The sequence below is a fragment of the Podarcis filfolensis genome (genome assembly GCF_964270895.1).
Source record: "Podarcis filfolensis genome assembly, chromosome: 9".
Classification (NCBI taxonomy): Eukaryota; Metazoa; Chordata; class Lepidosauria; order Squamata; family Lacertidae; genus Podarcis; species Podarcis filfolensis.
Window position 1 is genome coordinate 67530121 of NC_139610.1, and position 26812 is coordinate 67556932.

At 47.3% G+C, this 26812-nt stretch overlaps 1 protein-coding gene across 5 annotated transcripts in view; it reads right to left on the minus strand.

Annotated features, from left to right (window-relative positions):
• Positions 1 to 26812, minus strand: part of SHROOM3 (shroom family member 3) — a 212840-nt gene that overhangs the window by 60242 nt on the left and 125786 nt on the right. The window contains exon 1 of one of the 5 annotated variants that reach the window (XM_083631565.1): positions 20644 to 21017. The exons of the other annotated variants lie outside the window; for them this stretch is intronic. The gene's annotated coding sequence lies outside the window, so the exon portion shown is untranslated. Of the gene's footprint in view, positions 1 to 20643; positions 21018 to 26812 lie in introns of those variants that run through there. 5 annotated transcript variants of the gene reach the window in all.

Consider the following 26812-nt stretch of genomic DNA (forward strand, 5'->3'; position numbering starts at 1 on the left):
TGGGGTTGCAGTGCTCATCTCGCTTTATTGGCAGAGGGAGCCGGCGTACAGCTTCCGGGTCATGTGGCCAGCATGACTAAGCCAGTGAACCAGAGCAGCACACGGAAACGGGGTTTACCTTCCCGCTGGAGCGGTACCTATTTCTCTACTTGCACTTTGACGTGCTTTCGAACTGCTAGGTTGGCAGGAGCAGGGACTGAGCAATGGGAGCTCACCCTGTTGCAGGGATTCAAACCGCCGACCTTCTGATCAACAAGTCCTAGGCTCTGTGGTTTAACCCACAGCGCCACCCAGGTCCCTGATAAGACACCCCTTAAGAGATGGCAAATCTTTTTATACCTGGAGGGGTTCTGCCCTGTGGAACACCCTCCCGTCAGATGTCAAAGAGATAAATAACTATAGAAACATCAGTAGACATCTAAAAGCAGCTCAGTATCGGGAAGTTTTTTTGTGTGTGTGACGTTCTGTTGTGTCTTTGCACATTTGTCGGAAGCCGCCGCAGTGCCTGGGGCAACCCGGTCAGATGGGTGGGGTCCAAAAACAAATTGTTATTTTTATGGGAAATAATACCTTAACCCAGGGGTCAGCAAACTTTTTCAGCAGGGGGCTGGCCCACTGTCCTTCAGACTTTGTGGGGGGCTGGGCTATATTTTTTTGGGGGGGAATGAACAAATTCCTATGCCCCACAAATAACCCAGAGATGCATTTTAAATAAAAGGACACATTCTACTCATGTAAAAACATGCTGATTCCTGGACCGTCCGCGGGCCAGATTTAGAAGGCGATTGGGCCGGATCCGGTCCCCAGGCCTTAGTTTGCCTACCCATGCCCTAACCCTTCTCTTGCAGGGCTTTGTGTTATACAATGTCCTAATACCCCTGCCCAATCAGGTCTGGGTTCAAGCAAGTGAGATAAGGATAGAGGACTTTGGTGTTAACTCTCTCTATCCTCATGCCTCAAGGTTAAGGCAGGCTCTTAAAGGGACAGTGGGACAGATGGTGCAAGGACTGCTTTCACCCCTCTACTTTTTTCTGAAGGACAAGGGAGGAGCATTTTGTGACACAGCAGGGAAAGGAATGGTAATCCCCCCTGGCACAAGGGGGAATTAGAATCACAGGAGTTGGAAGGGGGGCCCCCAGGCATCATCCAGCCCAACCCCCCTGCAATGCAAACATCTCAGCTAAAGCATCTGTGATTTTTGCAAATGACCTTGGTTATGTCTGCGGCAGAACAGATTGAAAGAGCAAACAAATGTAAAAGGCAAAGGAAGCCTTTGGTGGTTCATAAGAGAGAGAGAGGGTAAAAAACCCCACAGAACGACAATATATTTATTGGGGACCAACCCAAATGTCATTCAGTGAGTGGCAAGCTTTTGAGTTCTGCAGAAGCCTTGGTCAGGCAAAGTGTTACGCAAATGGGAAATAAACAAGGGAAGTACAGAATTTGATCGTAGCCATGAGGTGGTTGTTGTTTAGTCGTGTCCGACTCTTCGTGACCCCCTGGACCAGAGCATGCCAGGCACTCCTGTCTTCCACTGCCTCCCACAGTTTGGTCAAACTCATGTTGGTAGCTTCGAGAACACTGTCCCACCATCTCGTCCTCTGTCGTCCCCTTCTCCTTGTGCCCTCCATCTTTCCCAACATCAGGGTCTTTTCCAGGGAGTCTTCCCTTCTCATGAGGTGGCCAAAGTATTGGAGCCTCAGCTTCACGATCTGTCCTTCCAGTGAGCCATGAGGTTACCTTGCAGGAAAACCTCTAGAAAAAATGGGTCTTTCAGTCTCACTGGGCTGCCATTGCTGTTGTTTATAATAGCAATACCCTGTTCCCTTTAAACACCAGCCTGCCAGACATTAAGCAGGTGTGAAGCTTTTCTGAATGGCTTTGTAAACCTACAGGAAGCTACAGGACTGCTATATAGCAGCAAGCCTTGTTGCTTGCCTGACTGGCAAGGGAGAAAAAGAAAATATCTGGCAATCCTCAGCAGTGCTTTTCCGTCTGGGATGGTAAAAGTCTGCCTTTTTTTGTCTGAAGCGGCTTCCTGGTCTGAAACTGAACCGGTGCACAGTATTCGAAACTCCCATTGTTCTAGGCACATTTTGCAGCAGGGAATTTCATTAGCATGAGTAGTTTCTGAGCTCTGGGCGCAGTACTGCGCCTAAGATTTCAGATTAAAACTGCAGAGTGGAAGGAAAGGAGGATCTTTTTCTGCCTCCCCACTTCCAGCTGCTCTCTGAAGACTGGAAAAGAGACCCTCTTAAGAATATTAGGGGGGTGGGCAGCGGAAGGACTAGACCATGTGAAAAACGAACATGAATTTTAGCTGCAATTCATTCATTTCCAGCTTTGTATTCTCGTTATAAAAAAGTGCACCTAGACATTGTGTTGTTGAACCCATGTTGAGCTCCTAGCTTTCATATCTCAGTTTCTAACACTGCAGCAGTACAGTCCCTGCGGACAGCCTATAGGTAAAGATAAAGGGACCCGACCATTAGGTCCAGTTGTGACCGACTCTGGGGTTGCGGCGCTCATCTCGCTCTATGGGCCGAGGGAGCCGGTGTACAGCTTCCGGGTCATGTGGCCAGCATGACTAAGCCTCTTCTGGTGAACCAGAGCAGCGCACGGAAACGCCGTTTACCTTCCCGCCGGAGCGGTTCCTATTTATCTACTTGCACTTTGACGTGCTTTTGAAGTGCTAGGTTGGCAGGAGCAGGGACCGAGCAACGGGAGCTCACCCCGTCGCGGGGATTCGAACCGCCGACCTTCTGATCGGCAAGTCCTAGGCTCTGTGGTTTAACCTACAGCACCACCCGTGCCCCCATAGCCTATACCATCTCAATAAATGCTTGTGAGAAGAGACAACAGTTTTTTATTAAAAAAAATCTGCAACTTATCAGTTTCTTTTACTCTTTCTCTCTTCCCCCTCTAAATTTGATTCAACACCTTTAAGGACTATGATTCAACAGTTTTAAAAAAGAAATTACAAAAAGAGAAACAAGATCCTTGCCCTAAGGTTTACAATCTACTAAGCATGAGGCAACAGAAGAAGCTGAAGAGGTGAGAACGTTGAAGTGAGATGTTAAAATTGACTCCCAGCAAAAGAAAAGCAAACCTGGAAAACCCAGGGATAAAAAGGAGAAGCAACATGGATTTCCAGAGGCAGGGAATCTGAAAGAATGAGTGCAATAAGGGAAAGCAGAGGGGGAACAAGAAAGCAGCAGGAAGTAACACAAGATTTAGTAAGAAGATGAGAGCATAATCCCCCAAGCTAAGCATGCTTCGCAGTTCCCTTGGACCAAAGGAATATGGGAGGGGGTGTCTCTGGCCAATGCCTGCATCTGAGACAGGAGCAGGGAACCTTTGGTCCTCCAGGTGTTGATGAACTACAACTCCCATCAGCCCTAGCAAGCATGGTCAATGGCCAGGGATGGTGGGAGTTTTCCTTCAGCAACATCTGGAAAGTCAAGAGTTCTGCACCCTTAACCTAAGGCTTCTTGCCTGCTCCTTTAAAACTGGAAATGCCTGGAATGAAATTCAGGGCTTTCTGCACACAGACTTTCTGCTCTACCACTGAGCTGTGGCTCCACCAAATGCAGCCGCCTCCGTCTGGAAACTTAGAAGTGCTTCCTGGCAACCTGTTCACCCTGATCTGGTTGTGGGAAGGTGAGACAACAGTTGTGTCAAGCAAATGTGATCATACAGTTTACAGCGTGTTTCTTTCTAACACTTCTTTATGGCAAAAAGCCTGACCTTACAAGAAATCAGGTTTGCTGCACAAGACCTTCAAATAAATTTTTAATAGTGCAGTCTTGCATTTGCCAGTATGTGTCTGAACCCCACCCAAAACCAGCAACAGTCTGAAAGCACCCTTGATTTTTTAGTTACCGCTATTTTAAAAGATATTCCCAGGATAATGAATCCCATCAGTTTCCTGGCAAATAAGATGTTGTGAATATATAGAATCAGCAAGACTTACAGCAGTGGTAAGAGGCCAGTCAGACCAAAAACTGATAGAGGAGTGGACTTGTGTGAAGGAATAAATCAAAAAACATTGTTCTGGTATTAATACATCAATATGCAATGAATGAAACTTATAGAGTAAAAAATTAAGAAGAAATGGGTATAAGATGAGATAGTCAAAAATAATATTGATGACACAGCGAAAAGAAGAAACAAAGGAAGTCAAATATAGGTGGAGGGAAGTCAAAATTTATGTCTGTATGTTTAGTTTGTATGTTTGTTTTCTTTTTTTGTAATCTAAGTTGAGAGGTGTATGTATCTATGTATAATAAGTTTGTTTAGTGTTCTGGTTTGTGTTTGTAAGTATTGCATTTATCAATAAAAGTTTTTTTTAAAAAAAAGAATCCCATCGGTTTCCAAATTCCACAAATGCAGTGTAATCCTCTGGGAGTTTGTGGTGCATACAGCTCTTCTAAGATAGCTTTATGGGAGGGATTCTTTTTATATTAAAAAAAATCAGAAAATGCAGCATTTTGCCTTTTTTACCGTAATAAAGATTTCTCCTTTCCCTGTAAGCAAGAACTGCATGGGGCATGCAGTTGTCATTAGCACAGGACGTGTTTCTGCTTCACCAGGTATAGCAAGAAAAGATGGGATAGAGGAGAAGCCAAAACCCTGCCTTGCCAAATACACATGCACAGAAGCATATCAAACTAATCCCGCAAGCTCCTAGCTTTGCATGTGGGTGTGTCTTTTACGTGGTCTCTCTGTTTGATTAGATCTGACCTCAATTCCTCACACAGGAAGCTATGCAGAGTTGCTGCTTTGCCTCTGTGCGAATTCAAGAAGGGAACCGAACGTGGAATTTCTCTTAATTGTGGGATGGGGCGAAGAGTACGTGAGTGGGAGGGGATTCTGTTCTCTACTAATTTGGCACCGGCGGAGAGATCTTTGAGAAAATGAACTCTGTTTTTGCAGGAGACCTAATAATCCTTCCTCTGCACTGGGGGATTACCGGGTACTTAGAGAGACACTCACATGCACATTTTTAGCCTGTGCCAAGCGTGTTTTGTGTCCACAGGAGCCAGGCTTCATTCTGCTCTTTCGCTGGGAGTGAATAGGCATTCCAAGGCATTTAAATGCAGCCACAGACCTTCTACCCTAAGCTTTTCACCCTTTTAAAGCACTCTGAATTGCCGGTTTGGGTTTTTTTGTTTAATTCTGTTTGCAATGAGGGCTCTACAGTTGCTTCCAGTATTATGTGGCGCTCCCCCTCCATCCTCCCCTCTTTTTGCTCTGTCTGAGTGCATCGCTGTCCCGCCACAACCTCTGGCCCTGGATCCTTGATCAGAACATACAGTCACAACTGCGAGTGCATCTTTACTTTCCAGGTGTCTGCACATCACCCCTGAAATTAGCCCGTCACCCATAAATTGGGAGGTCAGCAACCAACCGCCTTAAGGTCAAATACACCCTAGACCAGGGGTCCCCAAACTAAGGCCCACGGGCTGGATAAGGCCCGAGGGACTCGTTTATCTGGCCTGTGACGCCCCCCCCCGCCGCCGCCACCGCCCACTCTTACCTGCGCTGCGCAGCTGCCAACTTCCGGGTAGGAGCAGCACCGGAAATAGCTTGTGCACATGCACAAGCGTTATTTCCAGTGCACATCCGGGTTGGAGGAGGCCCGTGCACATGCGCACAAGCTATTTCTGGTGCTCCTCCAACCTGGAAGTGTGCCAGAAATAGCGTGTGCGCATGCTTATGGGCACGCATATGGGCACGCGCTCCCCTGCCCCCCGCGCGATCGGCGCTGGAGACACCGGCCTGAGGCGCGGTAAGTTTGCTGACCCCTGCCCTAGACATATTGACTTCTAAGCTAGCTCACTAACTTGCTTGTCTCCCAACATATCCAGTGACACCTTTTTGAAGAGCAGCTGTAATCAACAAATTACGCTAGCAGGACTACAAGAAGTTTTGTAAGGAGAACTATATGAAACATTGCAAAATAGAGAAAGGTTAGAGATATTAGTTATGAGATTTAAAGGTAATATTGAAAGTAAGTAATGTATATTACATGATTACATTGGAAAATTTTCAGATGTGATTGATGGAAGTCAAAAAAAGTGTATAAGATGTAAAAGTATGTTTAATTATTGTTGAAAATGATATGTCAAAAAACTAATAAAAATTATTGTAAAAAAGGAAAGAGGCAGGAAATGTTTATAGGAAGGCACTCCTGAAACACACACACATTGAATATCTCTTCCTTGCATGCAGCTGAACAGATGTGTATTGTGCACACACGGTCACTCGCCACATGGTGTGCTTGGTTGGTAGAAGAGCAAAAGGCAGAGGAAACTGGGGAAAACCACCATTCCAAAAGCCTAGGAAATATATGGATGTAGAAAGGATAGGAGAAGCAGGCGCTAGTTAGCATGCCTGTTTATTTGCTACTTGTGTCTCCCTCCCCAGACTCTCATGGCAGGAGAGGGGAAGAAGAAGGTGACAAATGTGTGAGAAGGATGCTCAAAACAATAGGAATGTAGAGGTCAAGAAGGATGGATAGGGGAGGGGAATGGACAGTGGGGGAAAGGCTTAGGTAAAGGTAAAGGGATCCCTGACCATTAGGTCCAGTCGTGACTGACTCTGGGGTTGCGGCGCTCATCTTGCTTTATTGGCCGAGGGAGCTTCCGGGTCATGTGGCCAGCATAACTAAGCTGTGAACCAGAGCAGCGCATGGAAACGGCGTTTACCTTCCCACCGGAGTGGTACCTATTTATCTACTTGCACTTTGATGTGCTTTTGAACTGCTAGGTGGGCTGGGACCGAGCAACGGGAGCTCACCCCGTCGCGGGGAATCGAACCACCGACCTTCTGATCGGCAAGTCCTAGGCTCTGTGGTTTAACCCACAGCGCCACCGCATCCTCAGGGGAAAGGCTTACTTCCCCGCTAAAAAAGACTGTGCCCAGAGTTCCAAATATATAGACGCTTTTGGAGCAGTGGGTCAATCTATTTGCAGGCCGCTGCTGCAGGAATTAAAAATGGCCAGACAAATATTCCAAACCTTAAACTCAGTGAGATGCAGAACATTGGAGAGGAAAGCATTAAGAGAAACAAAACCCAAGAGTGATTAAAATTGTTTGCCAAGGTGACTCAGTGTGCTCCCCTGCCAAGCTTGAGTCTAAAAAAAGAAATTGGGATGGCGTATGTGCCAAGGACTAATGTATCTGGCAGCTGATGCTTCAATGTTAGAAATTATTTTTAAAGTTTTAAATGATGGCATGAAATCTGCTCTCTCTTTTTAGGCTAGGGAAGCCTTTGTCTGCAGACTGAGCACAGAGTTGTTATGTACATAATATAACTCATTATCAAATCCAAACTCCTCCTCCTCCTCCTCTTCTTCTTCTTCCTCTTCTTCTGCAGTGGTGGTTATTTTACTTTGATGTCACCTAACTCTCTTCCTCTGCAACTCTTCTTCAAGAGTTCTCACATACGCATAATCTCTAATTACAGTAAAACTGGAGGTGATGAGTGTTTTATTGGTGTGGGGTTAAGCGAGGGTGGGTGTGGAGGAGAGGAGATTTATCAGCTGCCTGAAGTTAATGGCCCCTAACCCATCTCCTCCCAGGCAAGTGCTAAATTCTGGGATGCAAAAGGAATCTCAAGCCATGCTAATTTTAATCCCCACCCACCCACATATTTTTGAGACAACTACTGAAATCCTCAATCAAAAACAACTCATTGACTCTCACCATTTTTAGCTTAAATGCATGCTAAAACACACTTCGCTGTGTTGTGTATTCTCCAAAACAGCAAAAGTTCCAAGGATCTTCAGCCATTACAGAGTCTGAGATGAACACATAATTATAGCAAGAAACTGGAACCAAGTCAATCGTAATTTGATGGTAGAATGGCACAGAAAAATATGAATGGTTGTCTCAATGGAGAAATTAACCCAACAAATAATAAGAACGAATCCAACCCAAAAAGAACACTTTTCATGTCAAATTGTATTGTTTTGTAGCTTATGTGGCCCAAAAGGAAAACAACTGGAGTCAACCAGAGATTCATGCTTCGTTACAGAAGAATGTCTTGGGTTAACTCTTTGACAGCTTTAGAAATCTGTGTTTGTCTATTTTTTGTCTTACAAATTTACAATTATTATTATTTTATAAGCAAGTTTAATTTAAAAAATAATACTGCGTGGTGGTGAGGGGTCGCTACGGGGGAATGAAAGGGAAAACCCTGTATACACAGGCAATTTTTTTTTTGTGCAATGGGGATTCTGGTCCACAATACAAGAAGGAAGTGCATGTATCCTGCATAAGTAAGAGATGGGGAAAACCCACCCCCAGCGCAAGTTTGACGTCAGCTATAAACTCATCCAGCAACTACAGGCAATCCATTATTCTCTTAGCCCTCCCTGCCACCCCGTTTGCAATGTGCAACCTAAACTTGCAAGGCTGCCATAAAAAGTTACTGAGATAATAATATAATAAAAAAACAGATCAAGGATCAAGTGTTGCTATAATTGATATATAGGGCTACAGTTATCAGTGGTGACTGGCAACCATTGGAACTGGCGGGACAGAAGCCAGAGAGACCACAGGAAGGTGGAGCCAGAGCTAATGACACACAGAGCGGTTTCTACTGACTAGCATTCTCTAAAAAGTGCGAAAGAAGTTATACATTACATTACTTGGTCCAACAAAGGTCCGTATAGTTAAAGCTAAGGTTTTCCCAGTAGTGATGTATGGAAGTGAGAGCTGGACCATAAAGAAGGCTGATCGCCAAAGAATTGATGCTTTTGAATTATGGTGCTGGAGGAGACTCTGGAGAGTCCCATGGACTGCAAGAAGATCAGACCTATCCATTCTTAAGGAAATCAGCCCTGAGTGCTCACTGGAAGGACAGATCCTGAAGCTGAGGCTCCAATACTCTGGCCACCTCAAGAGAAGAGAAGGCTCCCTGGAAAAGACCCTGATGTTGGGAAAGATGGAGGGCACAAGGAGAAGGGGATGACAGAGGGCGAGATGGTTGGACAGTGTTCTCGAAGCTACGAGCATGAGTTTGACCAAACTGCGGGAGGCAGTGGAAGACAGGAGTGCCTGGCGTGCTCTGGTCCATGGGGTCACAAAGAGTCGGACACGACTAAACAACAACACTTGGTCCATAGGTTTGCATCTGACCATCACAGAACTCTAGGCATTAGAAGGTATAGCAAATGAGCATATCAAACAGAGATGGGATTCCCATTTTTCAGTTCCAGCAGTGGCTTTTTTTTGGAACCGACCTTAGTTTTAGCATCATAGATTTTGTCTTTCCATACTAAACGCTTAAGTGTCATTTACAAAACACAGGAAAAAAAGACTATGAAAAATTGATTTCTGCAGACCGAAGGGGGGAAATTGCTCAGAACTTCTTACCTACTGCTGCCATGATGCAGTAACCTATCTCTCAAAAGAAGGAGCTCAAACTCTCAGTTTTGCTCTGCCAGGTTGAAAAGCCTAAGAATTTGCCCTGTCCCTTTACTCCCCTTCAAAAATAATGAATTACGGTACTGTATAGCGTTCTGGGCTAGCAGGGCATGAATAGCTTAAGCCAGATGGGTTTGTTGGGCAGAATTTCATGTTCCTTTTACTACAAGGAAGGTGGTTGTTGTAACTATAAGAATTGACATAAAGGAGATAATTTTAGAAGGCACAGAAGGAGGGGCAGGAGCTGTTGGTTCTAATTTCCACCAAGTTCTAGCAAAGTGGAAAGTATTGGAAGAAAAATTAGCAGAATTCTCAGCAATGGGACAAAGAAGCACAACTCATCAGAACCACCACAGGTCATAAAAGTGAAAAAACTCCCCCATTTGGTTTTGATTCCCCATTGTCAGAAATCAGGGAGGCGGTAATCACATTTTCACACATTCATCACACACCTAAGTTTGCCTCCCCTTTCTCCTACTGTCCTCGAGGGTACGAACTCTGCTGAAAAACCCACTAGGCATCATGTGTGCTGATGGCTCTCTACAAACCATGTTGTACCATGTGGCTTCTTTGCAGAACACTTACTTGCAATGCACACACACATCAGCAAGCTTCAGAAATGTTAGGAACGGAACTACCTGCCCCTGAAAGAACTGTTGCCAGGATGTTACCATCCATTGCCCAAGCAGGGTCAAATAGCAACAATTTTGGGGGATGGTTAGAAGCTGCTTGCAAACCAGATCCCTGTCCATGTTGCAAGGATGCCATGGACTAATAATAATAATAATAATTTATTATTTATACCCTGCCCATCTGGCTGGGCTTCCCCTGCCACTCTGGGCGGCTTCCCAAAAAATATTAAAATAAAGTAATGCATCAAACATTAAAAGCTTCCCTAAAGAGGGCTGCCTTCAGATGTCTTCTAAAAGTCAGGTAGTTGTTTATCTCTTTGACATCTGGTGGGAGGGCGTTCCACAGGGCGGGTGCCACTACCGAGAAGGCCCTCTGCCTGGTTCCCTGTAACTTGGCCTCTTGCAGTGGGGGAACTGCCAGAAGGCCCTCGGAACTGGACCTCAGTGTCCGGGCAGAACGATGGGGGTGGAGACACTCCTTCAGATTCAGTGAAGCTGAATGCTGGAAGATTCAGGACAGATAAAAAAAAGGACTTCTGCACACAGTGCATAGCTAAACCATGGGAGGCAGTGATGGCCACCAACTTGGATGGCTTTAAAAGAGGAGCAGGCGGATTCACGGAGCAGCAGGAAGCTATCAAAGGCTACTAGCCATGAAGGCTATTCTCTGGCTCCAGGGTTGGAGGCAGCGATGCTTCTGAATACCATCAGCTGGAAACCACTGGAGGGGAGGGTGATCTTGTGCTCAAATCCTGCTTGCTGGTTTCCCCCAGGCATCTGGTTGGCCACGGTGAGAACAGGATGCTGGACAAGATGGGCCGCTGGCCTGATTCAACAAGCTTTACTTACATTCTTATGCTAAATGTTAGGGTGCAGTTCTCCAACTGCACCCCATAAAGCAGATATATAAGCAGGGCCTTCTTAATAATACCTCGTACGTACGGGACCGCCTCTCCTGGTATGCCCCACAGAGGAACTTACGGTCTTCAAATAAAAACATCTTGAAGGTCCCAGGCCACAGAGAGGTTAGGCTGGCCTCAACTAGAGCCAGAGCTTTTTCGGCTGCGGCTCCAACCTGGTGGAACGCTCTGTCGCAAGAGACAAGGGCCCTGCAGGACTTGACATCTTTCCGCAGGGCCTGCAAGACAGAGCTGTTCCACCAGGCCTTTGGTCAGGGCGCAGCCTGACTCCCTCCTTTGGCAATCTTTACAAAACTTTAGTTTATGGTTGCCATCAATTTGTGCTTTAATTAATTTTTATAATGTTTTTATAATGTTGCACTGTTTTAGTGTTGTTAGCCGCCCTGAGCCCGGCTTCGGCTGGGGAGGGCGGGATATAAATAAAATTCATTATTATTATTATTATTATTATTATTATTATTATTATTAAGCATATACGGTGCCATGGTGCAAAGATCCCTCCAGCGCCCACCCCCCAGCAACTCCAAAACAAGGGAGGGGGTGGTGGAAAATGTCCTCTGCCTCCCCCACCGCCCCAATCGCCAGCGTGGTGGCGGCGATCAAGCAAGAAAACATGCTGGTGGACATGTTTTCTGGCCTCAGGGTGCCCGGGAAAGCCGCGCATCGCCTTTCGCCAGGAAGCAGGAGGACGACGACGACCGGGAGCAGGGCCGTCTTTAGCAGATACAGAGGCCTCTGCAGGGATCGCGGTCCTCCCCTTGCGGAGGCTTGGGAAGGAAGCTGAATGCCTGCCAGCCATATAGTTGGCGGGGCGCAGCTGGTGGGTATGCAGGGAAAGGGGAGGCTGCCGGCAAAGCCGCGCAGCTCCCCCACTCACTAGGGCGCCCCTGAGAGGCCAGCACCCTGGCGCAACGAACCACTAAGATCAATGGGAAAGACGGTTCTGTGTATAAGGCGCCCCCTCTTCTGCTAGTCTTCCCTTGTTGTGGGGAATACGCCTGCAAAGTAAGTTGGGTGTGGTAGTCGAGGACAGGGGAAGAGAAAGATCACACTTCTTCCTTGGCTTCTTTTCAAACTTTCTCATCCCGCATAGCTGCCAACAACACTTAAAACCCTTCCCCCTCATTGCAACCTGCCAGCCAAATCCTATTAAGCAGCCATCACTGTCAGTGTTTATTTCTAGAAAAAGAGCAAGGCCAGTTTCTTAATAAAGTGAGAGGCAAAGCCTGCAAGGAGAGCAGGGTGGACACGAGGAAGATGACCAGGACTCATTAATTAGCAGCTGCCCTGCAAAACACTGACAGGAACAAGACCCTAAACTCCGCTAAGCCACTTAAGATGCTAAAGCTCTTTGTAAACTACCTGGGCTGCTCTGCAGGTTGGATCCGGGTTTTATTTATTCGTTTTGCTAGATCAGGGCCCCAGTGAGATGGGGAAAGACTCCACAAAATCCAGAAAACCAGTTCAGGACATGGGGTGGCTCCAGGCAGCCTGAGGGTAAAAAGTCCCAAAATACTGAGGTAGTGCAAAATGTCTCAACTAGCAGAAGCAAACGACCCGGGAAAACAAGATTGAGGCAAAAGCCAAAATCCCAGCAGAGCAAGACAGGGCAGGAAAGCAAAAGAGCAAGCAGGAACAAACAGGTCTAAGGGGTTGGCCTGGGTTCTCCAAACCATGACTAAGCTGCATGAACCAGCGAGTGAAAATCGCAGCATCATGCTGCAAAGCCATGGTTTGCCTTAGTGGCAGTACTGTGCAAAGCAGGTCCATGAGCAGAAGCTTGTGTTTATCACAGTGGTGGGGAGCCTTTTTCAGCCATGGGGGGGTGAACCATAGCTGTCAACCGTCCCTTATTTGGCAGGAAAGTCCCTTATCCCAGCACCGTGTCCCGCTGCTGTCCCTTATTGATGATGTCCCTTAAATTTCCCGGGTTTCAAAGGAAGCAGCTCCTCTCCCTCCCTCCCTGCCGGCCAGGGAGGAGGGAGGCTCCAACTGTGTTGCTTGGCTGTGTTGCTCACCCAATAAGGAATCTAAGAACGACTGGGGGGTGGAGCTTGCATGCCTTGTGCCGATCAAATCGGCTGCCTTGCCTGGGGACTCGCCTTTGCTCAGCGCTTCCCAGCGGAGAGGTGACGGTGGTTTCCCTTGCTGCATCCCCTTTGCTGGGTTGCTGCGCTGTGGGAACCACCGCTTGAGGCTTCGTTTGGCTGCTGGCTGGGCTTTCTGCCTTTGGCTTGGAGGGGCTCAGAAGTTGAACATACCTGTGCTTGGGAAATCCCTTATTTTGGCTGTTGATCCCTTATTTTCGAGGCTGCTGGTCCCTTATTTTCAAATCTGTAAGTTGACAGCTATGGGGGGGGGACTATTCCTTTCTCTAGGCTACCCTTTCAGGGGCCACATGCAAGTGGTAGGCAGGGCCAGAGGCAAAGAGGTGGAGCAATGAAGCCACATTTTAGCTTTGTTCTACAGTAGGCTCAGTTCTACACATTACACAACCCCCTATCTACCCCCCACCCAGGCAAGCAAGAGGCATCACCAGAGTACTTGCAAAAACACTCATGGAGGGTGCAAAGTAGAGCTGGGGAAGATGTCTGGCTGTTGGCCAGGTGAGCAAAAGGATCCTCATCCTTGGTTTATTAGATTGCTTGAGAACTCGCAGGAACGAAGATATTGGAGATATTCTTCAGAGGTCCAGACTATGGGGAGCCCGGAAAATTTAATACAGTGGTACCTTGGGTTAAGAACTTAATTCGTTCTGGAGGTCTGTTCTTAACCTGAAACTGTTCTTAACCTGAAGCACCACTTTAGCTAATGGGGCCTCCTGCTGCTGCTGTGCCGCCGGAGCATGATTTCTGTTCTCATTCTGAAGCAAAGTTCTTAACCTGAGGTAATATTTCTGGGTTAGTGGAGTCTGTAACCTGAAGCGTATGTAACCTGAAGCGTATGTAACCCGAGATACCACTGTAATTTGGTAACAATTTGGACTGTAATTTGGTCGTTTCTTATTTTAGTTTATTGTTTTTAATTGGATTATGACGTGGATATGTTGATTGGCAGTTTTTATTGGAAAATCAATCAAAATGATTTTTTAAAAAAAGATTGCTTGAGAAGTCACAGTCCCTTCCAGTTTCTCAAAAGGGGACCTCTGCCAAGCTTTTGGAATCATCCAGATTATTTCAATTTAACCTAGTAGACAATTGATAAATTAGTTCGAAGGAAGATTTTAAAGGTCTTTTATAATGCTTTTTAAAAAATTCTCGTGGGCTTTTTTGAGTGTTTGTTCAGCTTTATTGTCAGTCACCCCGAAGCTGGGGTACACAGACATAAAATAATAAACTAAAAACTTGTAAGTTGACAGCTCTAGTTAAAATAGAGCGGGGAAGGAAAGACATATAATGTGTTGCTTTTGGGATGTTTGTTTATTGAATTCATATCCCGTCCTTCCTCCCGAAGGAGCCAGGGCAGCAAACACCATGACAATCAAGGACAGACAAAGTTGCAGAAACAAAAATTGCTACTTCTCCTTATCCTCTTGAAAAGCCAATTGTAGCATTTATGAGCACAATAACCTTCAGGTCTTTCTAATGATACACAAGGCCCTCAATAACTTCAGGCAGCAGGTTATGTTCAAGTTTCATCAACCTACAATAAGGAAGGCTGAATCCTATATGCAATCTTACTAAGCTCCATCGGCTGCATTGGGGCATGCTTCCCGGTACCCTAATACCTTGGTTGTCGAACGGAATCCGTTCTGGAAGTCCGTTCGACTTCTGAAAACATTCGAGAACCAAGGCACAGCTTCCGATTGGCTGCAGGAGCTCCCTGAACTTAATTGGAAGCTGCGGAAGCCCTGTCGGATGTTCGGCTTCCAAAGAACATTCACAAACCGGAACACTCACTTCCAGGTTTGCGGCGTTCGGGAGCCATAACGTTCAACTCGCAAGGCGTTCAGCTTCCAAGGTATGACTATATATGTGTAGAGCAGTGGTTCCCAACTTTTTTTTGGCCATGCCCCACCTAAGCATCTCTAAAATCCTGATGCCCCCCCCAAGACATATAATTCTTATTATTCAAAAAGTGAACTCCTATTTTCGTGGAGGAAGCCTAAAAGGCCATGAACTTGGTCTAAACAAGCTTCCAAAGAACATGGCATCCATGAAAGTGTGTGTATATATGTTCCAGTTACAGAACATATATCTTTCCTGTAAGACCTATTGCAGTCGTTAAGAGTCGTCAACAGGCTCATCACAGCTATCTGCCAACCACCCATTCCCACCACCCTTCTGAGTAATACCCCTCCCCACCTTCTCACTATATAGAAGGATCTGGCAACTTCTGTTTCAGTGTATCTGAAGAAGTGTGCATGCACACGAAAGCTCATACCAAGAACTAACTTAGTTGGTCTTTAAGGTGCTACTGGAAGGAAAAAAATTTTTTGTTTTGTATATATATGTGTGTGTGTGTGTGTGTGTGTGTGTGTATAAACACACCGTATTTTTCTGTGTATCGGATGAGGTTTTTTGACTCAAAAATCACGTCAAAAAACTGGGGTTGTCCAATACATGGATAGTGGCATGGGGGGGGGGGAGAAGCTGTGCGCCACCAGCCAGTTCACTGGCAGAAGTGCAACTCCCCCAATGCCACTGCGCATGGTGGGTGCTCCTTGGGTTGATTCCCATGCGTGACGGCATCAGGGGAGGTTGTGCTCCCGGAGCGCAACCTCCCCTGATGCGGCTGCGTGTGGTGGGCACTCTCTGGATTGTTTCCTGTGTGGCAGCGGCGGCATCAGAGCGCAATGGCTGGTGGGAGCGCAAATTCCCCCGATGCCGCTGCACGCAGGAAGCCATCTCGGAAGTGTTTCCTGCTCCCAGCTGCATGGGGGGGGAGAGGCTCAACAGCCTTGGGCCATCTCCCCTCATTTTCCTAAAATGGAGTCCCCCCAAAATAGGGGGGTCTTATACACGGGGGCATCCTATAGACAGAAAAATATGATATATTTATACAGTGGTACCTCAGGTTAAGTACTTAATTTGTTCCGGAGGTCCGTTCTTAACCTGAAACTGTTCTTAACCTGAAGCACCACTTTAGCTAATGGGGCCTCCCGCTGCCACCGCGCCGCTGGAGCACGATTTCTGTTCTCATCCTGAAGCAAAGTTCTTAACCCGAAGCACTATTTCTGGGTTAGCGGAGTCTGTAACCTGAAGCGTATGTAACCTGAGGTACCACTGTATTTATATTCGGTATACGAGGCCCCTAGAACCATAAGGAATGCATAAAATTCACTGTTAATAACACATTCTCAAATTGCCCCCTTTAAAAATCAAATCCCCCCCCCCCGTGTGCCCCATGTTGGGAACCACGGGAATAGAGGCTGGTTTACAAATTTACAAATGCAGACACAAAATATAATGCACACATTTGGCATTTGGGAACTCTTTCCTGCCTTCCTTCCTAACCTGTTGAAGCACCTTCTCCTTCCTAGGCACCTTCCCACCTCCTGTCCCTGCCCAAAACATTAGCTGCAGCCTCCTCTTTGTGCTCCCAGAACCATGTTGTAGTCCATGATCTCCATCACCCTCCAAAAAATGCTTCTTTTCCTGACATAGCTAACTGCTTGGCACCCTCTGTAGGTTTGCTACTTGGGACAAACATCCCATCAGTCCGAACAGATTGGAGCGGCAACTCCCTCATTTCACACTTGCACACAAACACACTCCCCCTCTCTCTTCCCAGTGGGTTGAAATATTAGAAAATTTGTAGATTATGACAAGTGCTTACTGTAATCACGACACAGACATTTGCAACTAACAGAGTCATCTGAATGAATCAAAAGGAGGAAATGTCAAGGGAAACAAAAGGAAAGGTATTCAATCACATCTGAGCAAAACTGTATCTCATTAGCCAGCCTTTCATGTGCAAATCCACTGGAAAGTATTTTAATTAAAAGCTTAATCTCGACATTCTTCCCCCGCACAGCCCTTGTTAAAACAATTGCAGGCCGTTGTGTGCACACTGTGTGTGCGCGAACCCAGTGTGCGCCAAGGAAATCCAAAACCTATGTTTACATTTATTTAAATTGAACTAATTTGCCTAAATTGCATTAATTTGCTCTGCTAGCCAGGCTGGAGTTTGTGGAAAATCGGAATATTTGGCAAGAAGCAAGAAAGGAACAGTGCAGGAACTCAGTGGCTGAGCGCATGCCCTGCATTTAGAAGGGTCTTGAGCTGGCTCCCCAGATAAATTGATGTCAAGTAGCAACTGATGGCAAAGATGGCTGCCAGAGACCTTAAAGCGGTGGCTCTCAAAGGAAGTGGCAGGAGAGGGTGGCAGGAAGATTCAACAACAATCAAAGGAACCTTTAAGCATTTCAGTAAAGTGTAGCACCAAAATAATGTTTAGTATCAAACACAGTGTCAAAATAATGTGTATATACAACCAGAAACAGTATCCACACTTCTCTTCAAGAGCATTGGCTATTCTTCTACAGTTCTCCATGATACAGTAGTATCTCGGTTTTTGAGCGTCTCGGAAGCCAAACGCTTCGGTTTTTGAATGCCAAAAACCTGGAAGTATATGCTTCCGTTTTCAAACGCGCCTCGGAAGTCGAACTTCCTGTTTCAGTTTTCCGTACATTTTTGAGGCTTCCGTATTGAGTTTTTGGTTTTCGTTTCGGAAGTTGAACGGTCTTCCGGAAGGGATTACGTTTGAAAACCACTGTGTATTGTTGTGAACAGAGATTTTCAATTCTGACAAACATGGGAGATCAGAAAAATGGCAGAAACAGCTTGGACAAGCTTGTAAACCAGGGTTGGAGAAACTCATTTGGCCCTAGAGCCACATCTCCTTCTCAATGAGCTTCCGAAGTGGGCTGGGCTATTGGCAAAAGTGGGCAGAGCAACCAATATAAACATTATCTTTGTCCAGCAGGCTTCTACACACACACACTTGCATCTCTCTCTAACCTCTATCCAGACAAGCAAGTCCTTATAACTTCAAGGACACACAGAATCATAGAATCCAGCCAGATCCATGGGCTGCAAAGCAAACCAGAGAATGGTGCGGCCTAAGGAAATGTTCCAAGGGCCAGGCAGAGAGGCATGGAGGGCCGCATTCAGATCCCAGTTCTGGGGTTCTCGCCCCACAACACCTGTTGTAAAGCTTTCAGTAGGCAGACGACACATTAATTGCAACTCAGAAGCAGCATTGTTTGCACTGATTGCCAAATGCTAACAAACGAGTGAAATCTCAGACTATTTTGTTGGAAACTGAATGGTCTAATCATGCAGAGTTTGCTGTACTTAGGCTTAATTCAGAGGTGGACAACCTGTAGGCTGAAGGCTGTACGCTGTATGGATGGCAAGGGTGGGAGACCAGGAAAGGGGGCGATGGAAGCAGAGAGATGTTCTAACATGGACAGTAAAAACAACATAGAGCTTCCTATCGGGAAGAAATCTCTTGAAATTAATCCCAAAACACTTTGATACACTCCCATTACAAACTGTCAGACCGTTGAACTTGGAACTGGGAGATCAGACTTCACATTAACTACTCAGCCACAAATTCACTAGATGGATTTTAGCCAAAACAAAGCCTCCATTTCTCACCTGTAAAATGTTAACAGTGACCTATTTCAAGGAATGGACAAATCTGGCTAAGAAAGCATTTCAGCAATATGCACATTTTAGCAAACTTCAAGAGATTCAGCGAGTTGGGGGAGGTGGCGCTGTGCTTGCTGCTGCAATCAAGTCTATTCGTGAATAAACTACATTGTATTCAATGAGTTTGGATGGCTGCATAACTCTTTCTTATCTGAATCCGTGCAATTTGTAAGTGCCTCACTTTGCGTGGGCTGGGATTCTTCATCCCCTGGACAGCCTTGCGAGGTAGATCAGGCTGAGAGCTACTGCTATTCCCATACCTCATAAATGAACAGAGATTTCAACCAGTCTCCCACATCAAAGCCCACCACTCTAAGTGAGAGTGTGGTAAAGGTAAAGGGACCCCTGACCATTAGGTCCAATCGTGGCCAACTGTGGGGTTGCAGCGCTCATCTCGCTTTATTGGCAGAGGGAGCCGGCGTACAGCTTCCGGGTCACGCGGCCAGCATGACTAAGCCGCTTCTGGCGAACCAGAGCAGCACACAGAAACGCCGTTTACCTTCCCGCCGGAGCGGTACCTATTTATCTACTTGCACTTTGACGTGCTTTTGAACTGCTAGGTTGGCAGGAGCAGGGACCGAGCAACGGGAGCTCACCCCATCGCGGGGATTCAAACCGCCGACCTTCTGATCGGCAAGTCCTAGGCGCTGTGGTTTAACCCACAGCGCCACCCACATCCCCGAGAGTGTGGTAGCTATCCTTTTTTTTCCTTTTACAGTCTCCTTGTGCTTTCCTGCGGTTTTCCCTACGGTGATCTAGGGAGATAGCACCACAGACCTCACCTTATGTAACGTTCAGTCCCACACACCCCTCCTATTATCCAGGCCCTCCCCCAAACATGAGGGTTGGACTAGATGACCCACAGGGTCCCTTTAAACTCTACAGTTCTATGCACCGCCTCTGCCACTTGCTGCAAGCATCCTAGCCAGTGCATCACTAACAAAACTCCTTCCTAACCTACATCCCCCACCCCAGAAAATGATCTCCTGGCCTCTCTTGCAGAAATGAAGCCTCCTTGCCCTTTTAGCAGCAGAAGAATGACTACCCCTAGCTAATTAAATGCATTCCTCCTGGCTTTTTTTTAAAAAAAATTGCTGTCATTATTGCATCAGTTGCAAATGAACTGCAAAAAAAAAAAATGGGGTATGGTATACATTCAATCTGTGTCCTCTAATTAAATATACACCTTTAAAAACCAATAATTAAAAGGTCATTTGTCAACTTGACCCACATTTACATTAGCAGGGTGGGCAGTTTGATTTGCTTCCCCTCCCCCCCCCAAAAAAGGGTGCTTTGATGAAGCCTCCAAGAAAATTCCGATAGAATTTCACTCTCATCTGCTAGCAATTCGCCGGCGTTGGAAACTCTAAGGACCTCTACTGGTTTATATGTCTGATTTATTATCCCTGCACATGAAAGCAAAGAAGCCATGCTCGCAAGACGCTTGGGGTAGGATTAATCACTCAGCCTAGCAAGGTGCATTCCTCTCCCTCGCTCACTGTGGCGAAAGAAAAAGTGTTTCTTGGAAAGTATTTATACCAGAGATTTTTTTTTAAAAAAAAACCCAAAAATGCAAAATACACACGTGCGCACCAACACAACTAAAATGCCCCAAATCCTTCCCTTTGCCACGCATTGCATTCTAAATCCTGTTCAAATGAGAGAGGGGCGCCGCCCCCCATTTTTTAAAAATGAAAGGAATGCGGGAAGAAAGAAGGAAAAGCGAAAGTTGAAAAGGAGGGAAGGAAGAAACTGCTGAGAGAGAGAGAGGAACGGGGGGAGCGTGGAGAGGGGGGAGGCAGAAAAGATGGGCGAGAAGGTGAAGAAGCGAGGGAGAAAAAGCGTGAAAGAGGAAGGGACCCGCGCGAAGGGAAAGGAGGAGCAATGCAGAGAGGGAAGCGGCTTTTTCCTCCTCTCCCTTTCTCCCTCCCCTCCTCCAGCTCCAGCGGGAGCCGCGTCCCTAACCAGCCCAGCCCCGGCGGCGGCGCAGCCACTTACCGCTCCGGCCGGCCGTGGCCCGTCGGCGTGCCCGGCCCCGAGGGCTGCACATGGGCCGCCTCCTGTCAGCAGCCGCCCAAGTTCAACGGCTTCCCGGGCATCACCCCGCGAGGAGGGGGAGACAGAGAAGCCCCCGGCGCCTGCAACAATAGCCGGCGCAGCGCCTCAGCAGCTCCCGGGTCGGCGCGCCCTCGGAGCGCGCAGCAGACGCCGCCGCCGCATCGCTTCTTCTGGCCGGGCCGCAGCGGCAGCAGGAGCCGCGGAAAGGGGAGGGGGCTTGGCGGCAGGAGGCGGAGAGGGAAGGCGGAGGGGCTCGACGCCGCAGAGCCAGGCCTTGCCCCCGGGGAGGGACGGAGGGGAAGGAGGGCGGACCTCGGCTCGCGCCCTCGACGGGTCTGCGGGGAGAGGAGGCAACTCGAGCGCGCGGCTGCTCGGCTCGGCCAGTCCTCCCTCCCTCCCTCCCTCCTCCCAGGTAATCCCTCCTCGGGCGGTAATCCCGTCCCGATTGGCTCCCGCCGGCTGGATTTGCATGTCAATGCCCCCCCCCGCCGCCCTCCAAGTTGGCGAAGGGATCGGGAGTCCGGGCAGAGGAGGGGGAGAAGCGCGGCTGCGGGCGCGCTGCGCAAAAGCGCGCCGATCCTCCGCCACGTGGGTCAGGGTGGGGGTGTTGGGGGAGGATCGGGGGCGCGCCAGAACTGCCCTGCGAGGATCGGAGCCCAACACGCGCGGGAAGGGTTCGAGGAGGGAACGCGCATGTGGGAACGGAGTTTCAGTTGCACGTGTTTCCCACCAAGCGAGGCTGGGCGGTGTCACCCGTGGCGCAGCAGGGAAGGCTCGTCTGCCACCAGAAACGTACGTGGAACAAGGAGCAGCAGGCGGCAAAACGGAACGCGTTTCTCCTGGTTTCTCCTGACAGGAGATCGTGACAAGACACGTGAATACACCTTGCACCTTGGCAGCCTTCACAACTGCAGGGCAAGGCAGGAGCTGCGCAGGTTGTCCCTCGAGGGAGATCAGAGCCTTGAAGAAACAAACAACCTGGAGGAACTTGGCGCCATATTTTCGCCATACATTTCAAGCACTAAGATGCCACTTTAAACAGTCATGTTGTTGTTGTTTAGTCATGTCCGACTCTTCGTGACCCCATGGACCAGAGCACGCCAGGCACTCCTGTCTTCCACTGCCTCCCGCAGTTTGGTCAAACTCATGCTGGTAGCTTCGAGAACACTGTCCAACCATCTCCTCCTCTGTCATTCCCTTCTCCTTGTGCCCTCCATCTTTCCCAACATCAGGGTCTTTTCCAGGGAGTCTTCTCTTCTCATGAGGTGGCCAAAGTATTGGAGCCTCAGCTTCACGATCTGTCCTTCCAGTGAGCACTCAGGGCTGATTTCCTTCAGAATGGATAGGTTTGATCTTCCTGCACTCCATGGGACTCTCAAGAGTCTCCTCCAGCACCATAATTCAAAAGCATCAATTCTTCGGCGATCAGCCTTCTTTATGGTCCAGCTCTCACTTCCATACATCACTACTGGGAAAACCATAGCTTTAACTATATGGACCTTTGTTGGCAAGGTGATGTCTCTGCTTTTTAAGATGCTGTCTAGGTTTGTCATTGCTAGTGGTTAGCAAAGAGTAGCAAGGTATTAGAGAAGAGAGCTGTGTGTACCAAGGGTCCTGCCCTCTACCCGCTAATGCTGCTGCAGCTGCTGAAGATTTGGCCACCAGCCTGGCTGGCTTCCGTGTATGGGGTGCCATCATGTCCTTTGCCTCAGGCAGCGAAATATCTTAGACTGATCCTCTATCAACCCAGGGAAGCAGAGCCTGTGCATGACCTCAGAGAGATACCACCCCCAGAAGACAGAGCTCAAGAGTGGGGGCCCTTTATCAGCCCTGCCCTGTCTTTTGTTTGTTCTTTGGGGGAAAGATGCACCTGGACACTCCTATTTCCAATCAACCATTTGGTTGCTGCACAAGAGGAATGGCTTTCGGATGCCAGGCTTTGCCATTCGCTTGTTATTATTAGAGCAAGGCAAAGAGGGAAGATGATAATTCCCATTTGCTGCAACATGAGCTTTTTACGAGCGGTGAACTTTTTACCTCCAATAATCAATGCTCCAGTTGACCTGTTGGGCTGCGCCTGTGTGGCCCTGGCTGGCTTGGAAGATAGGCATAGGGATTTACATGCACACCCACCAACACACCCCAGATTTTAAAAGATACCTTTCGGATGTCGAAAAAGTAGCTGAAGTTTTAAACACAGAAACATGTGACCTTTGGGGAAAGCTGAGGACTGAGGCCTCTACATTAGGAGTGGGGAACCAGTGGCCCTCCAGTTGCTCCAGTTGCTGGAGTCCAGCAACATTTGGAGGGGCACAGGTTCTCCCTGCTCTGTGTTTTGGCATTGCGGCTTACTCTACATCCTTGAGAACTCTGGACACTCAATAACACTTCGAGCTCAACTTTTGCAGGAGAATTCAAGGGACCAATTGCTGTACCAAAAGCTAAAACTCACCATAATATTATAGCAAGTTTGTTTTCCACTCCCCTACCCTGTGCTGATTCAGTGAAAACTTGCAGCACTTGTCGAGCCTGAATGCTAAGTCGGTGTTTAAAAATTAAGGCAGGCAGACAATCTGATTTTTGCTGCTGAAAAAAGCTTTTTTTCCTGACTTGCATACATTACACATTGCTTTTTTATTTTTACAGTATTTATTTTATAATAATAATTTATTATTTATATGCCACCCATCTGACAGGGCTGTCTCCAGATGTCTTCTAAAAGTCAGATAGTTGTTTATTTTATTGGCATTTGATGGGAGGGCATTCCACAGGGTGGGCGCCACTACAGAGAAGGCCCTCTGCCTGGTTCCCTGTAACCTCACAATGAGGGAACCACCAGAAGGCCCTCAGAGCTGGACCTCATTGCCAGGGCTGAATGATGGGGGTGGAGATGCTCCTTCAGGATAAATTAATTTTACCCCTGGATAATTGCCATCTGTACCCAAGGGAGATTGTAGATATTGTTATTTATTAAATTTGTAGACCGACCTTCATCCTTAGATCTCAGATCAGCTGGATTGATCCTTGAAAAATTCATAGATTCACAGGGGTCATCCTGGCCCTTTTGCCTCATGTGGGGCTCAAACCCACAGCCCTCAGATTAACAGTATTGTGCTCTAGCTACTGAGCTACCCCAGCAGTCCTCAGTCTTACTATAGTAAGCTTGTGTAATGCTGTGACTAAAATGGTAAAGGGTGTGAGCAGTAAAGATACCATTCGTTTTCAACAGAATCATTAAGCATATGCTTAAAACTCTCCGTATTGAAATTAATGGTGTTTAAAAGTGCTGGATCGCAGCCAAAGTGTTTTGTGGCGCATTAGAAACATGCAGATTTATTGGGGTAGAAACTTTGGGGGCTGGTAATCAGACAGCAGTCATTCAATGTTTGGCTGCTGCAAACAAGGCAAGCTCCATGTTGCGGAACATTAGGAAACGGACCAAAATAAACCTGCCAATATCTCAATGCATTTGTATAAATCTGGGGTGCTTCCACACTTGGAATAGTGTGCATAGTTCCACTTCCAAATGATATTGTGGAACTGGGAAACGTGCGGAAAAGGAGAACCCAATGTTCAAGGGGGCTGATCAACACCCCTGCTATGAGGTTGCAGCACATGGGGCTTTTGAGTTTGGAGAAAAGGCAAAGGGAGGCATGAAGAGGGATGGAGGAGAAATTGGACTGAGTTTGCATTTAAGAGTATCAAGGAAAATTGCATGCAGATGTGATTGGGAGTGATTCGCCTTAAAATGATGAATTTTCATGAGGACATTAAAAAAATCTTATGCTGTAATAGGGAGAACTGAATTTAAGGCTGGAAAAGCAAGAAACAGAGCGAAACTTAAATTGGCAAATGTGACGATCCGTAGGCATGATAAGAGGTGTATCATGTAAGCATAGGGGGTGGGGGAAGTAGATGGGGGACAGGACAGAACATGAGTTATAGAAGGGTTAGGGCAGACAAAAGGAAGTAGTCACACAACACATGGTTAAACAAAGGCATTCTATACCACCACTTTAGTAAAGGTAAAGGGACCCCTGACCATTAGGTCCAGTCGCAAATGACTCTGGAGTTGTGGCGCTCATCTCGCTTTATTGGCCAAGGGAGCCGGCGTACAGCTTCCGGGTCATGTGGCCAGCATGACTAAGCCACTTCTGGCGAACCAGAGCAGCGCACGGAAACACCGTTTACCTTCCCGCCAGAGTGGTACCTATTTATCTACTTGTACTTCATGCTTTCGAACTGCTAGGTTGGCAGGAGCTGGGGCAGAGCAATGGGAGCTCAGCCCGTTGCAGGGATTCGAACCGCTGACCTTCTGATCTGCAAGCCCTAGGCTCTGTGGTTTAACCCACAGCGCCACCCGTGTCCCTATACCACCACTTTGGATGGCTTTAAAAGGGGTTGGACAAATTCATAGGGGATAAGGCTGATCAATGACTCCTAGTCACGATGGTTATTTTATCAGAGGTCTCCGAATACCTGTTGCTGGGGATTACAGATGACAGAGTACTGCTTGTGGGTTTCCCATGGCTATCTGGTTGGCCATTGCGGGAACAGAAGGCTGGACAACATGGGCCATCAAAACTTTTCTTATGTTGTCACAAAGCAACATCTCACCCGGCATATCCTGGTGAAATACGTCATCCTGCTGTTATCATGCAAGGAAGTGAGAGCTTGCACCCAAGGCCCCATTCATACCACACTGTTAAATCACTATGATACCATTTTAAACAGGGTTTCCCCTAAAGATTCCTGGGAGATGTAGTTGGTTAAGGAAGGATGCGGAGAGCTTTGAGAAGACCCCTATTCCTCACACAGAGCTACAATTCTCGGAGTGGTTTGACCATTCTTTTCTTCACAGGGAATTGTAGTTCTGGGAGGGGAAATCAGGTGTCTTCTAACAATTCTAAGCACCAGTGCTTTTTTTCTGGGAGTACTCAAGGGTACGCAGTACTGGGACCCCCCCATTTTTTTTAAAAAATGCGGCACTTACTGTAACAACTTCACAGTGAGTACCAGCATCTTTTCTTTGCAAGCACTGCTCAGCACCCTTAAACTACAGCTCACATAACTATTTGGCAGAAGCCATTAAAAAGCAGAGACATCACCTTGCCAACAAAGGGCCTTATATTTAAAGCTATGGTTTTCCCAGGAGTGATGTATGGAAGTGAGAGCGGGACCATCAAGAAGGCTGATCGCTGAAGAATTGATGCTTTTGAATTCTGGTGCTGGAGGAGACTCTTGGGAGTCCCCTGGACTGCAAGAAGATCAGTGCGGAAAGCAGGATCGAATGTGACCACTCTGATAGCATCATGAGCACAAATCATCATGAATGTGCAATTTAAAAAAATGTCTGGAGGGGCCCTTAGTCCTTGAATTTGTACTTGTTGCAACCTTTCTGGAAATTGTTCCTGCAAGAAGATTGCCCAAAAGTGACATGAATAAGTATCGGAGGCGGCACAGCCCAACACTTAGCCCCAGAGCCCAATAAGGCAGCTGGTGTGTATTTAAGCAGGTCAAGTTAGAGGCTAAGCAATGCCTTGAGTAAATGCAGGATGTCCTCCAAAGAAGGCTCAGTTCTTCCTACCACTCTGGACTCAATTTACAGGTCTTTCCATTGTATTCCCTGGTAGAGACTTCAAGCACCGCCCTTGCTATTTTCATGATTAATCACGGGGCTACGAAAGCCTTCCTGGGGTCATGAAATTCAACCCCCCCTTTGAATCCTCATTTGGCTGCTTCCATTTGCTTCACGGGGTTTAATTTACAGCTGTTGTGATTGCTGGTGCTGTTTTCGCTATTGATTTGCTTTCATTATCTGGTTTCGCTGTAAGAGCTCAGCTCCCAAGGTACCAGCGGCAGAGCCGGTGTCTTAATTCCGTGGGTTCCTCAAGATGTTACTGGGGGGAGAAGTCTCCTCTCGTAAACAGCAAACAGGCTGGATGATTAAATGGAATCAGGATCCCAGCCTTGTAGGGAAAAGGGGTACTGCATTTTCTAATAAACAAACCCTCCTTGCAGCCATCAACAATGTTGATAGCGCAGGAGGAAACTGCAGGTAGTTTCTCCGTTCTGAAGGCAGAGGAGAGCTTGGCTGGGTTTCGTTTTT